General features: G+C 40.2%; 1 non-coding gene across 1 annotated transcript; it reads right to left on the bottom strand.

Moving 5' to 3' along the window:
- Nucleotides 1–8640: 8640 nt before the first annotated feature.
- LOC130942269 (small nucleolar RNA R71) lies at nt 8641–8748 on the bottom strand. The gene has a single exon (XR_009070846.1). It is a non-coding gene; the product is annotated as a small nucleolar RNA R71 (small nucleolar RNA).
- Between the last annotated feature and the right edge of the window lie 5217 nt (nt 8749–13965).

Below are 13965 nucleotides of genomic sequence, written 5' to 3'. Positions count from 1 at the left end.
ATGCCTCCAGACTGGTTAGCTGTGCGAGTGACAGCCGCATAGGATATTTCCCCGAGAGGATTGAAAGTAGCCACAGCTGATGGTGAACCCCTATACAAGGCTTGCCATGGAAAGGAGTAAGAAGGATTGAGTAGAAGGAATAGGAGAGCAGGCGTCCGTGAGCTCTACAGCACCTCCATTCCGCTTATCTGAAATTCCTACCAATGAATCTACATAAGTATTTCTATCCTTTTTATTATTTATTTTCTATTTTATTGGAATCTAATTAAATATCATGTTTAAATCCGCCTAACTGAGATTTGCAAGGTGACCATAGCTTGCTTCATACCAACAATCTCTGTGGATTCGACCCTTACTCACGTAAGGTTATTACTTGGACGACCCAGTACACTTGCTGGTTAGTTGAACGGAGTTGTGAAGAAAATAAACAGTGCCCTAAGAGTATATTCATTCAAAATCCAAGAAACATATAATGATGATCACAATTTCGTCCACCAGGCAGCTATGGCAAATTATATATCAAATCGAAGCCCCGGATGTTAGCTTTCCAACGCAACTGGAACCGCATCGTTTGGACCTTTGTAGCTAAAGTTATAGCCATTTGAGTGCGAAGAGGTCAGGCTGGACAGCTTAGTAATTTCTCCGACTTATTGTATTCCTTCTACTTTTGCATGCTTCCTTCCCATCCTCCAAGCCATTCCTGCCCTATAATATCTGAAAACACTTAACACACATATCAAGGCATCTAATGGTCATAAGAGAGGATTAATAATAAGCAAATATAAGATCAAAGAAGCATGTTTTCAATCAAAGCACATAATTAGGAAGGCAAATGTAAAACATGCGAATTGTATGAATAAGTGGGTAAAGAGTTGATAAAATCCACTCAAATAAGCACAAGATAAACCATAAAATATGGGTTTATCAACCTCCCCACACTTAAACAATAGCATGTCCTCATGCTAAGCTCAAGAGAAGCTATAAAGGAATGAAGAGGAATGATAGAATGTATGAGATGCAACCTATGAATGCAACTAAATGCAAAATGTTTCTACCTACTTGGTTAAAAATAAATAAGTTCTTCAAGACAAATATGAACTGGATTTCACTAATTCAAATCATAAAATACAACACAAATAATTTGCAAGAAGAAGATAGCTCATGAAAGCAGGGAATATAGAATTGAGCACTGAACCCTTACTGGTAGTGTATATCATTCTAACTCTCAAGTGTCTAGGGTCAATTCTCTCAATTCTCTACTAATCTTGCTTTCTATAGCTTGCTCTTCATCTAACAATCAACAAAGATTAATGCACCAATACACAAATCAAGAGGTCTTTTAAGGGTTGTAATGGGGTTAGGGTCAAAGTAGGATTGTATTTGGCCAAGTGGACTAAAATTTGAATCCTTAATTAACATAAACTATTCCACCTAACTTAGGACAATCCATGTAATCATAATATAAAATCTGACTTCCCATTAACTATGTTTTCCACATATTCATGCATTCTAATTTCAAATACAACTCATATGCATTGCTTTCACCACTTACTTTGGGGAATTTTGTCCTCTTTCACTTATTTTGCTCTATTTTTATATATATATTTTTTCTTTTGTTTTTCTCAATGCATATGATTAATTTATTGAATGCATGAACATGTCCTAAACATTTCTTTCACATTTTCAGAAAATTCTAACATACTCAATTCTCAAACCAGATGTTTCCAAACCCACTCTTCCCCACACTTAATTCATAAGCATTCTTACTAGTCTAAGCTAACCAAGGATTCAAATTAAGGACATTATTGTTTTTCGCTTAGAGTTAATGATGTGCTAAAATAAAGAACAAAAGGGTAAAATAGGCTCAAAATTGGTTTGCAAGGGGTAATGAAGGGTTAAGGTCATATGGGTATGTAAGCTCAGTGAAACAAAGGCCTCAATCATATAAGTGTATGCATTCATCAAATAATGGAAATATAGAATTAAGCAAGATAAAGTTCACAATTTTAGAGAGAAAAACACACACCAAAATTAAAATATTGGTTGATAGAATGCAACCAATCAAATAGGCTCAAAATCTCACTGGTTTTGTGTGTTCAAGCTTTAAACCATGTTCCAAAATAATATTTCTTCAAACAAGTTTTTCAAAAAGTTTTATTCAAATTAGTGAAATACTATATAAAAATTTCTTGAAAAAGAAACTATTACTTCAACCAAGTAGTAACTAAATGCACAAAATCAAACAAACATGCAAATGCAACGATTAACAAATTAACATTGGTGTTGAGAAGAGATTAGCTAACCTGCGGAGATCGGTATCGACCTCCCCACACTTAAAGATTACACCGTCCTCGGTGCATGCTGAGATGTACAGGTGGATGGGGGTTGTGGTTCCTCAGCTGGTGCTCTCTTGTAGAGGCTTTCTCTTTACCCGTTTTGGTGGCCAGCCTGAAAAAGGGAGAAGAGAAAGGCACATGAAGTCAAAGGGATGGAGCAAAGAGGAGGGCGGTACGAGTGATAATCATGCCAAGCAAAAGAAATAGTGAATGAAAGACATGGTCGCGATTCCATGTGATCAGTTCATTAATGGAAATATAGCAAGGCATGGGGAGTATTGGATGCAAGATGTTTATTAGCATGTCGGCAAGGGCATGAGTAGCATAGATCAAGCATCAAAAGCTTTAATATATTGTTAGTCGTGAGAAACTAACAATAACGTTTGTATTAACAATTATATTTAATTAATAAAATAGTAATGGGAATTTGTGAAAAGCAGGCATTTATAGTAGTAGATTAAAAGAAATCTTAAAAATAGTGCACAATGCCATATGGGCGTTTTCACAAACACATAGCATGCATGGTAAATAAGCTATTTGAAAGTATTAAATTGAACATGCAAGCAATCCTTTAAAAAGTAATATATAATTGTCAAATAATCCACAAAAATATAGAAAAGCAATGACCCAAATAAAATTCCAACACGAATGAAAATAATGCAATGAATGAAAGTATGCAATTAAGTAAAAGAAAATGAAATATAAGGAGAATGAGAAGGGAAAGAACTGAGTAAGAAAGGAGGAAAGGAAAAATTAGGATTGGGGAAGAAATGATAAGATATTTGGCAAATTTAGGTTGAGCTGTGCGGCGCATGCGACGCGGCCGCATGGGGCACGCGTTCGCGTGGATGCGCTTTAAGTATGGTCACGCGATCGCGTCGGTCACGCGGTCGCATGACCCATGTTAATTTATTTGTCAAAATAGGGTCACGCGATCGCGTGGGTCACGCGATCGCGTGAGTGTGCTTCAGAAAATGGAAGACGCGGCCGCGTCGGCAACACGGTTGCGTGATAAGGATTGTGCTTCCAGCACCAATCCAGTACCACTCTCACACAATATTTCATTGTGCACCCTTTTACGTCGAAAACTCAGGGCACGCGGCCGCGTGGGGCACGCGGCCGCGTGGGGCACGCGGTCGCGTGGGAGGCCATTTTTCCCATATGACGCGGTCGCGTCAGCGACGCGGTCGCGTGGGACAATTTATGCCATTGGCACGCCTCCAGCCACGCTCTCGCGTGACTCTCTGTTCGTTTTTTATTTTCTCCCCTCTCCTCGCGATGCGGACGCGTCGCTGATGTGGTCGCGTCGCGTGGCCCCCTTTTTATATATATATATATATATATATATATATATGCAAGTATGCAGTATGCAATGTTAATATGAATGTTATGCAAAACTCCAGGTTCAATACAATAAAATAAAATAAAACTTGAAAACAGATAAAACTGAATAAAAATGAAAAAGGAATGATCATACCATGGTGGGTTGTCTTCCACCTAGCACTTTTAGTTAAAGTCCTTAAGTTGGACATTTGATGAGCTTCCTATCATGGTGGCTTATGCTTGTACTGATCCAGGAATCTCCACCAATGCTTGGAATGCCAATAGCCTCCGGGGTCCCAAACTAGGCGTATGAAGCTTCTGAGCAGCTTCAAACAGATTTTCAGGCTCTCAGGGTGATGAATATCAGAATATTTTCCAAGATCCCAAACTTTGGTTCCAAATCCACTTTCGTTTTGATCTATACTTTTCCATCTGGGCGGTTTGGAAATTAGATTCTCACCACGGTGACCAAACGTTCTCCGTGATCCACTCAATTGAGCATGATACCAATCCTTGCACTTCGAGTTGAAGCGTGGATCCTTATTGAACCTTGTACACCGGCTCTGAGTATGAGCCATTTCCCTTTTACTCTTAAAGCCGCAGAGAGCTCTAAGCTGGCCATCTATTTCAAGCAAACCATATTCAAGTGGAATATTGAAGATAAAAGACAAGAATTTTACCCACTTGTAGTTTGTGGTGGGCGGTAACGGCCTTGGGACAGGTGTTTCCAGTGGTTCTGTAAGTTCTACTCCCTTATAATCTTCTGTGAATTCTTCCACTTCAACCATCTCTTGATCAGAGTCTTCAATTTCTCCCTCATCATCACTCAAGTCATATATTGGAGGTTGAGAAAAATCTAGGTAACGGCCTTGGGACAGGTGTTTCCAGTGGTTCTGTAAGTTCTACTCCCTTATAATCTTCTGTGAATTCTTCCACTTCAACCATCTCTTGATCAGAGTCTTCAATTTCTCCCTCATCATCACTCAAGTCATATATTGGAGGTTGAGAAAAATCTACCTTAGCATCATCTTCATATTCACTCGGGGAAGATTCTTCTGTCTCAGAGAAATCACTTGCGGATGCAAGGTCGTCACTAAGAGAATAAGTCTCGTGATCATCATCATCAAGGAAATCTGTGTCCTGGGTTATTCCGTTCAGTTCTTCATAAGATATTTTCATTGGAGGTGGTGCAAAATCCTCCTTAGCGTCAATTGTAACATCCTTGACGGAGTTTTCCACGACAACCGACTCTTCCTCTTCTGCAATGACAGCTTTCTCTACTTGTTCTAATACGAAGCTATGCTCTATGCTGTTTGATGAGCGGATAATTTGTACCCTTTTTGGCATTGTTTTTAGTACGTTTTTAGTATCATTTAGTTAGTTTTTATTATATTTTTATTAGTTTTTAGTTAAAATTCACTTTTCTAGACTTTACTATGAGTTTGTGTGTTTTTCTGTGATTTCAGGTATTTTCTGGCTGAAATTGAGGGATCTAAGCAAAAATCTGATTCAGAGACTCAAAAGGACTGCAGATGCTGTTGGATTCTGACCTTCCTGCACTCGAAGTAAATTTTCTAGAGCTACAGAAGCCCAATTGGCTCGGTTTCAACGGCGTTGGAAAGTAGACATCCTGGGCTTTCCAGCAATATATGATAGTCCATACTTTGCTCAAGATTTGATGGCCCAAACCAGCGTTCAAAGTCACCTACAGAAATTCCAGCGTTAAACGCCGGAACTGGCACCTAAATGGGAGTTAAACGCCCAAACTGGCATAAAAGCTGGCGTTTAACTCCAAGTGGGCCCGGAAGTAGATTTTTATGTCATTTACTCATCTTTGTACACCTTAGGCTACTAGTTTTCTATAAGTAGGACCTTTTACTATTGTATTTTCATCTTGGTAGCTATCTTTGAGTTTTATGCTATCTTAGATCATTGGGAGGCTGGCCTCACGGCCATGCCTAGACCTTGTTTTTATGTATTTTCAACGGTGGAGTTTCTACACACCATAGATTGAGGTGTGGAGCTCTGCTGTACCTCGAGTATTAATGCAATTACTATTGTTCTTCTATTCAATTCCGCTTGTTCTTGTTCCAAGATATCACTTGTTCTTCAACTTGATGAATGTGATGATCCATGACACTCATCATCATTCTCACTCATGAACAAGGTGACTGACAACCACTCTTGTTCTACAAGCAATCAAGGCTTTAGTGTTTATCTCTTGGATTCCTGATACACGATGCATGGTTGATCGCCTGACAACCGAGTGCTCGCCTGACAAACGAGCCAGCCATTCCGTGAGATCAGAGTCTTCGTGGTATAGGCGAGAACTGATGGCGGCATTCAAGAGAATCCGGAAGGTCTAACCTTGTCTGTGGTATTCTGAGTAGGATTCAATGATTGAATGACTGTGACGTGCTTCAAACTCCTAGCAGGCGGGGCGTTAGTGACAGACGCAAAAGAATCGATGGATTTTATTCCGGCCTGACCGAGAACCGACAGCTGATTACCCATGCTGTGACAGAGCATAGGCAACGTTTTCACTGAGAGGATGGGAGGTAGCCACTGACAACGGTGAAACCCTACATGAGCTTGCCATGGAAAGGAGTAAGAAGGATTGGATGAAGACAGTAGGAAAGCAGAGAGACGGAAGGGAAGGCATCTTCATACGCTTATCTGAAGCTCTCACCAATGATATACATAAGTATCTTTATCTTTATCTTTATGCTTTATTCGTTTATCACTATACCCATTTGAGTCTGCCTGACTGAGATTTACAAGGTGACCATAGCTTGCTTCATACCAACAATCTCTGTGGGATCGACCCTTACTCGCGTAAGGTTTATTACTTGGACGACCCAGTGCACTTGCTGGTTAGTTGTGCGAAGTTGTGTTTATGCCATGGTATTGAGCACCAAGTCTTTGGAGCCATTACCGGGGATTGTTTTGTGTAAAAGTATTGATCACAATTTCGTGCACCAAGTTTTTGGCGCCGTTGCTGGGGATTGTTTTTGTGTATGGACAACTGACGGTTCATCTTGTTGCTTAGATTAGGTATTTTTCTTCAGAGTTCTTAACAAATGAATTCTAGTGTTTCATGATGATCTGTTGAAATCTGGCTGGCTGAGAAGCCATGTCTAATTTCATTGGACCGAGGTTTCAACTAATCATCACAATAGCTTGTTGATCTCTATCAATCTTGCTATTGGAGCAATGATCTGCTAAGGCTTGGCTGGCCATTGGCCATGTCTAGTGTTTTGGACCGGAGCTTTCTTTGGAAGCTTGGCTGGCTGTGAAGCCATGTCTAATTCCTGGACCGGAGTCTTAGACTAGCATTGCAATGATTCCTGGAAATCCAAATTGAGAATTCTGAAACTTTTATTTTCTAGTTTCATATAATTTTCGAAAAAGCACAAAAAAAATTTTTATAAAAATCATAAAAAAAAAACCAAAAAGATTTTATGTTTCTTGTTTGAGTCTAGCGTCTAATCTTAAGTTTGGTGTCTTGCATGCCTTGTTTATTTGATCTTGGTTCTATTTTCAAGTCAATAGTACAGGGAACTGAAGATTCAGAACATGCAGCAGAGGAATTACACAGAAAAAGCTGGGCGTTCAAAACGCCCAGTGAAGAAGGACAGACTGGCGTTTAAACGCCAGCCAGGGTACCTGGTTGGGCGTTTAACGCCCAAAAAGGTAGCATTTTGGGCGTTAAACGCCAGAATGGATACCATTCTGGGCGTTTAACGCCAGGATAGCACAAGGGGGAAGATTTTGTTTTTCAAATCAATTTTTTTCATGTTTTCAAAGTTTTTCAAAATCAAATCTTTTTCAAATCATATCTTTTCAATCAAATGTTTTCAAAATCAATTTCTTTCCTTTTTCAAAGATACTTACTAACAATTAATGATTTGATTGAACATCTCAAGTTTGTTACCTTTTCTGTTGAGAAAGGTTTAATGTTTGAATCATATCTTTTCTTGTTAGGCAAGTCATAAATTTTTAAAAATCATATCTTTTAAAATTGTTTTCAAATCATATCTTTTAAAATTGTTTTCAAATCATATCTTTTCAATCATATCTTCTTAAACACATCTTTTTCAAAATAGTTTTCAATCAAGTCTTTTTAATTTCTAATTTCAAAATCTTTTTCAAAAATCACTTGATTTCTTTTCTACTTTGAATTTTCGAAAATTATCAATCAAATTTTCAAAATGTTTTTGACATCTTTTTAATTAATTTTCGAAAATTCTCTTCCCCTCTTCTCACATCCTTCTATTTATGGAGTATCACTCCTTCTTAATGCACAATTCGAACTCTATCTGATCAAGTTCGAATTCTCCTTCTTCTTTCTTCTATTTTTCTTTTTCTCTGACACCTCAAGGAATCTCTATACTGTGACATAGAGGATTCCACATTTTCTTGTTCTCTTCTCTTTCATATGAGCAGGAGCAGAGACAAAGGCATTCTTGTTGAAGCTGACCCTGAACCTGAAAGGACCTTGAAGCGAAAGCTAAGAGAAGCTAAGGCACAACTCTCTGTTGAGGACCTGACCGAATTCTTCAAAGAAGAAAAACCCATGGCAGCCGAAAACAACAACAATGCCAACAATGCAAGGAAGGTGCTGGGTGACTTTACTGCACCTACTCCCGACTTCTATGGGAGAAGCATCTCTATCCCTGCCATTGGAGCAAACAACTTTGAGCTTAAGCCTCAATTAGTTTCTCTAATGCAACAGAATTGCAAGTTCCATGGACTTCCATTGGAAGATCCTCATCAGTTTTTAGCTGAGTTCTTGCAAATCTGTGACACAGTCAAGACTAATGGGGTTGACCCTGAGGTCTACAGACTGATGCTATTCCCTTTTGCTGTAAGAGACAGAGCTAGAATATGGTTAGACTCTCAACCTAAAGAAAGCCTGGACTCTTGGGAAAAGCTAGTCAACGCCTTCTTGGCAAAGTTCTTTCCACCTCAAAAATTGAGTAAGCTTAGAGTGGAAGTCCAAACCTTCAGACAGAAGGATGGAGAATCCCTCTATGAAGCTTGGGAAAGATACAAACAATTGATCAGAAAATGTCCATCCGACATGCTTTCTGAATGGAGCATCATAGGTATTTTTTATGATGGTCTCTCTGAACTATCCAAGATGTCTTTGGATAGCTCTGTTGGAGGATCTCTTCATCTGAAGAAAACGCCTACAGAGGCTCAAGAACTGATTGAAATGGTTGCAAATAACCAATTCATGTACACTTCTGAAAGGAATCCTGTGAACAATGGGACAAATCAGAAGAAAGGAGTTCTTGAGATTGACACTCTGAATGCCATATTGGCTCAGAATAAGATATTGACTCAACAAGTCAATTTGATTTCTCAAAGTCTGTCTGGAATGCAGAATGCACCAAGCAGTACTAAGGATGCTTCATCTAAGGAAGAAGCCTATGATCCTGAGAACCCTTCAATGGAAGAGGTGAATTACCTAGGAGAACCCTATGGAAACACCTATAATTCTTCATGGAGAAATCACCCAAATTTCTCATGGAAGAATCAAGAGAGACCTCAACAAGGTTTCAACAACAACAATGGTGGAAGAAACAGGTTTAGCAATGGCAAGCCTTTTCCATCATCTTCTCAGCAACAGACAGAGAATTCTAAGTAGAACCCCTCTGACTTAGCAACCATGGTCTCTGATCTAATCAAAACCACTCAAAGTTTCATGACAGAAACAAGGTCCTCCATTAGGAATTTGGAGGCACAAGTGGGACAGCTGAGTAAGAAAATTACTGAACTCCCTCCAAGTACTCTTCCAAGCAATACAGAAGAAAATCCAAAAGGAGAGTGCAAAGCCATAACCATGGCCGAATTTGGAGAGGAAAGAGAGGAGGTGGACGCCACTGAGGAAGACCTCAATGGGCGTGCACTAGCCTCCTCTGAGTTCCCTAATAAGGAACCATGGGAATCTAAGGCTCAAAATGAGACCATAGAGATTCCATTGGACTTACTTCTGCCATTCATGAGCTCTGATGAGTATTCCTCCTCTGAAGAGGATGAGTATGTCACTGAAGAGCAAGTTGCTAAATACCTTGGAGCAATCATGAAGCTAAATGACAAGTTATTTGGAAATGAGACTTGGGAGGATGAACCCCCTTTGCTCACCAAAGAACTGGATGACTTGTCTAGGCAGAAATTACCTCAAAAGAAACAAGATCCTGGGAAGTTTTCAATACCTTGTACCATAGGCACCATGACCTTCAAGAAGGCTCTGTGTGACTTAGGGTCAAGTGTAAACCTCATACCTCTCTCTGTAATAGAGAAGCTAGGGAACTTTGAGGTACAAGCTGCAAGAATCTCACTAGAGATGGCAGACAACTCAAGAAAACAAGCTGATGGACTTGTAGAGAATGTTTTGGTAAAAGTTGAAGACCATTACATCCCTACTGATTTCATAGTCCTAGAGACTGGGAAGTGCATGGATGAATCCATCATCCTTGGCAAACCCTTCCTAGCCACAGCAAAGGCTGTGATTGATGTTGATGGAGGTGAACTGATCATTCAAGTGAATGAAGAATCCTTTGTGTTTAAGGCTCAAGGATATCCCTCTGTCACCATGGAGAGGAAGCATGAAGAGCTTCTCTCAAATCAGAGACAAGCAGAGCCCCCACAGTCAAACTCTAAGTTTGGTGTTGGGAGGCCACAACCAAACTCTAAGTTTGGTGTTGAACCCCCACATTCAAACTCTAAGTTTGGTGTTGGGAGGTTCCAACATTGCTCTGAGTATCTATGAGGCTCCATGAGAGCCCTCTGTCAAGCTACTGACATTAAAGAAGCGCTTGTTGGGAGGCAACCCAATGATTATATTTCATATATTTTCTTTTGTTATTTTATGTCTTTTGTAGGTTGATGATCATAAGAAGTCACAAAATCAATTGAAAAAGCAAAAACAGAATGAAAAACAGGAAAAAAAATAGCACACCCTGGAGGAAGAACCCACTGGCGTTTAAACGCCAGTGAGGTTAGCAGTTGGGCGTTTAACGCCCAGTCTGGCACCATTCTAGGCGTTTAACGCCAGAAAGGGGCACCAGACTGGCGTTAAACGCCAGAAAAGGGCAAGAACCTGGCGTTAAACGCCAGGAATGGGCACCAGCCCGGCGTTTAACGCCAGAAATGGCTCAAAACGTGATTTTGAATGCCATTTGGTGCAGGGATGACTTTTCCTTGACACCACAGGATCTGTGGACCCCACAGGATCTGTGGACCCCACAGGATCCCCACCAACCCCACCACTCTCTCTTTTCTTCACCCATTCACCAATCACCTCAATACCTCTTCCCCAAAAACCCTTCACCTATCAAATCCCATCTTCCTCTTCACCACTCACATCCATCCTTCATAAAACCCTACCTACCTCACCCTTCAAATTCAAACCACTTTCCCTCCCAAACCCACCCATAATGGCCGAACCCCATCTCCCCCTCTCTCCTATATAAACCCTTCTTCACCCCTTCATTTTCACACAACCTAAACCCCACTTCTCCCCCTCCTTGGCCGAATACATCAGCCACTCCCTTCTTCTTCTTCTACTCTCTTCTTTCTTCTTTTGCTCGAGGACGAGCAAACCTTTAAGTTTGGTGTGGTAAAAGCATTGCTTTTTGTTTTTCCATAACCATTTATGGCATCCAAGGCCGGAGAAACCTCTAGAAAAAGGAAAGGGAAGGCAAAAGCTTCCACCTTCGAGTCATGGGAGATGGATAGATTCATCTCAAGGGTGCATCAAGACCACTTCTATGATGTTGTTGCCTTGAAGAAGGTGATCCCCGAGGTCCCCTTTTCACTCAAAAAGGGTGAATATCCGGAGATCCGCCATGAGATCCGAAGAAGAGGTTGGGAAGTGCTCACCAACCCCATTCAACAAGTCGGAATCTTGATGGTTCAAGAGTTCTATGCCAATGCATGGATCACCAAGAACCATGATCAAAGTGTGAACCCGGACCCAAAGAATTATCTTACTATGGTTCGGGGGAAATACTTGGATTTTAGTCCGGAAAATGTAAGGTTAGCATTCAACTTGCCTATGATGCAAGGAGATGAACATCCTTACACTAGAAGGGTCAACTTTAATCAAAGGTTGGACCAAGTCCTCACAGTCATATGTGAAGAGGGCGCACAATGGAAGAGAGATTCAAGAGGGAAGCCGGTTCAATTGAGAAGGCATGACCTCAAACCCGTGGCTAGAGGATGGTTGGAGTTTATCCAACGCTCAATCATTCCCACTAGCAACCGGTCCGAAGTTACTCTAGACCGGGCCATCATGATTCATAGCATCATGATTGGAGAAGAAGTGGAAGTTCATGAGGTTATAGCCCAAGAACTCTATAAAGTGGCGGACAAGTCTTCCACCTTGGCAAGGCTAGCCTTTCCTCATCTCATTTGTCACCTCTGTTATTCAGTTGGAGTTGACATAGAAGGAGATATCCCCATTGATGAGGACAAGCCCATCACCAAGAAAAGGATGGAGCAACAAGAGACCCCTCTCATCATGAGATCCCTGAGATACCTCAAGGGATGCACTTTCCTCCACAAGACTATTGGGAGCAACTAAACACCTCCCTAGGAGAATTGAGTTCCAACATGGGACAACTAAGGGTGGAGCACCAAGAACACTCCATTCTCCTCCATGAAATTAGAGAAGATCAAAGAATCATGAGAGAGGAGCAACAAAGACAAGGAAGAGACATTGAGGAGCTCAAGCACTCCATAAGACCTTCAAGAGGAAGAACAAGCCGCCATCACTAAGGTGGACCCGTTCTTTAATCTCCTTGTTCTTTATTTTCTTGTTTTTCGAAATTTTCATGCTTATGTTATCCATGTTTGTGTCTTATGATCATTAGTGTCTTAGTGTCTATGCCTTAAAGTTATGAATATCCTATGAATCCATCACCTTTCTTAAGAATTGTTCTTAATTGAAAAAGAAAAAGAATTGCATGAATTTTGAATTTTATAACAGTTTAATTATTTTGATGTGGTGGCAACACTTTTGTTCTATGAATGTATGCTTGAACAGTGCATATGTCTTTTGAATTTGTGGTTCATGAATGTTGGCTCTTGAAAGAATGATGAAAAAGGAGACATGTTACTGAGGATCTGAAAAATCATAAAAATGATTCTTGAAGCAAGAAAAAGCAGTGAATACAAAAAAAAAGGGGAGCAAGCGAAAAAAAAAAACCGAAAAAAAAACGAAAAAGAAAGGGAAAAAGAAAGAAATAAAGTTGTGATCCAAGGCAATAAGAGTGTGCTTAAGAACCCTGGACACCTCTAATTGGGGACTTTAGCAAAGCTGAGTCACAATCTGAAAAGGTTCACCCAACTATGTGTCTGTGGCATGTATGTATCCGGTGGTAATACTGGAAGACAGAGTGCTTTGGGCCACGGCCAAGACTCATAAAGTAGCTGTGTTCAAGAATCATCATACTTAACTAGGAGAATCAATAACACTATCTGGATTCTGAGTTCCTAAAGAAGCCAATCATTCTGAGTTCCAAAGGATAAAGTAAGATGCCAAAACTATTCAGAGGCAAAAAGCTAAAAGCCCCGCTCATCTAATTAATACTGATCTTCATAGATGTTTTTGGAGTTCATTGCATATTCTCTTCTTTTTATCTTATTTGATCTTCAGTTGCTTGGGGACAAGCAACAATTTAAGTTTGGTGTTGTGATGAGCGGATAATTTGTACCCTTTTTGGCATTGTTTTTAGTACGTTTTTAGTATCATTTAGTTAGTTTTTATTATATTTTTATTAGTTTTTAGTTAAAATTCACTTTTCTGGACTTTACTATGAGTTTGTGTGTTTTTCTGTGATTTCAGGTATTTTCTGGCTGAAATTGAGGGATCTGAGCAAAAATCTGATTCAGAGACTCAAAAGGACTGCAGATGCTGTTGGATTCTGACCTTCCTGCACTCGAAGTGAATTTTCTGGAGCTACAGAAGCCCAATTGGCGCGCTTTCAACGGCGTTAGAAAGTAGACATCCTGGGCTTTCCCGCAATATATGATAGTCCATACTTTGCTCAAGATTTGATGGCCCAAACCGGCGTTCAAAGTCACCTACAGAAATTCCAGCGTTAAACGCCGGAACTGGCACCTAAATGGGAGTTAAACGCCCAAACTGGCATAAAAGCTGGCGTTTAACTCCAAGAAGAGTCTCTACACGAAAATGCTTCATTGCTCAGCCCAAGCACACACCAAGTGGGCCCGGAAGTGGATTTTTATGTCATTTACTCATCTTTGTACACCTTAGGCTACTAGTTTTCTATAA

This window comes from Arachis stenosperma, chromosome 7 (genome assembly GCF_014773155.1).
Source record: "Arachis stenosperma cultivar V10309 chromosome 7, arast.V10309.gnm1.PFL2, whole genome shotgun sequence".
NCBI lineage: Eukaryota > Viridiplantae > Streptophyta > Magnoliopsida > Fabales > Fabaceae > Arachis > Arachis stenosperma.
The sequence above is the reverse complement of the archived record's forward strand: the minus strand, read 5'-3'. Positions and strand labels throughout refer to the sequence as shown.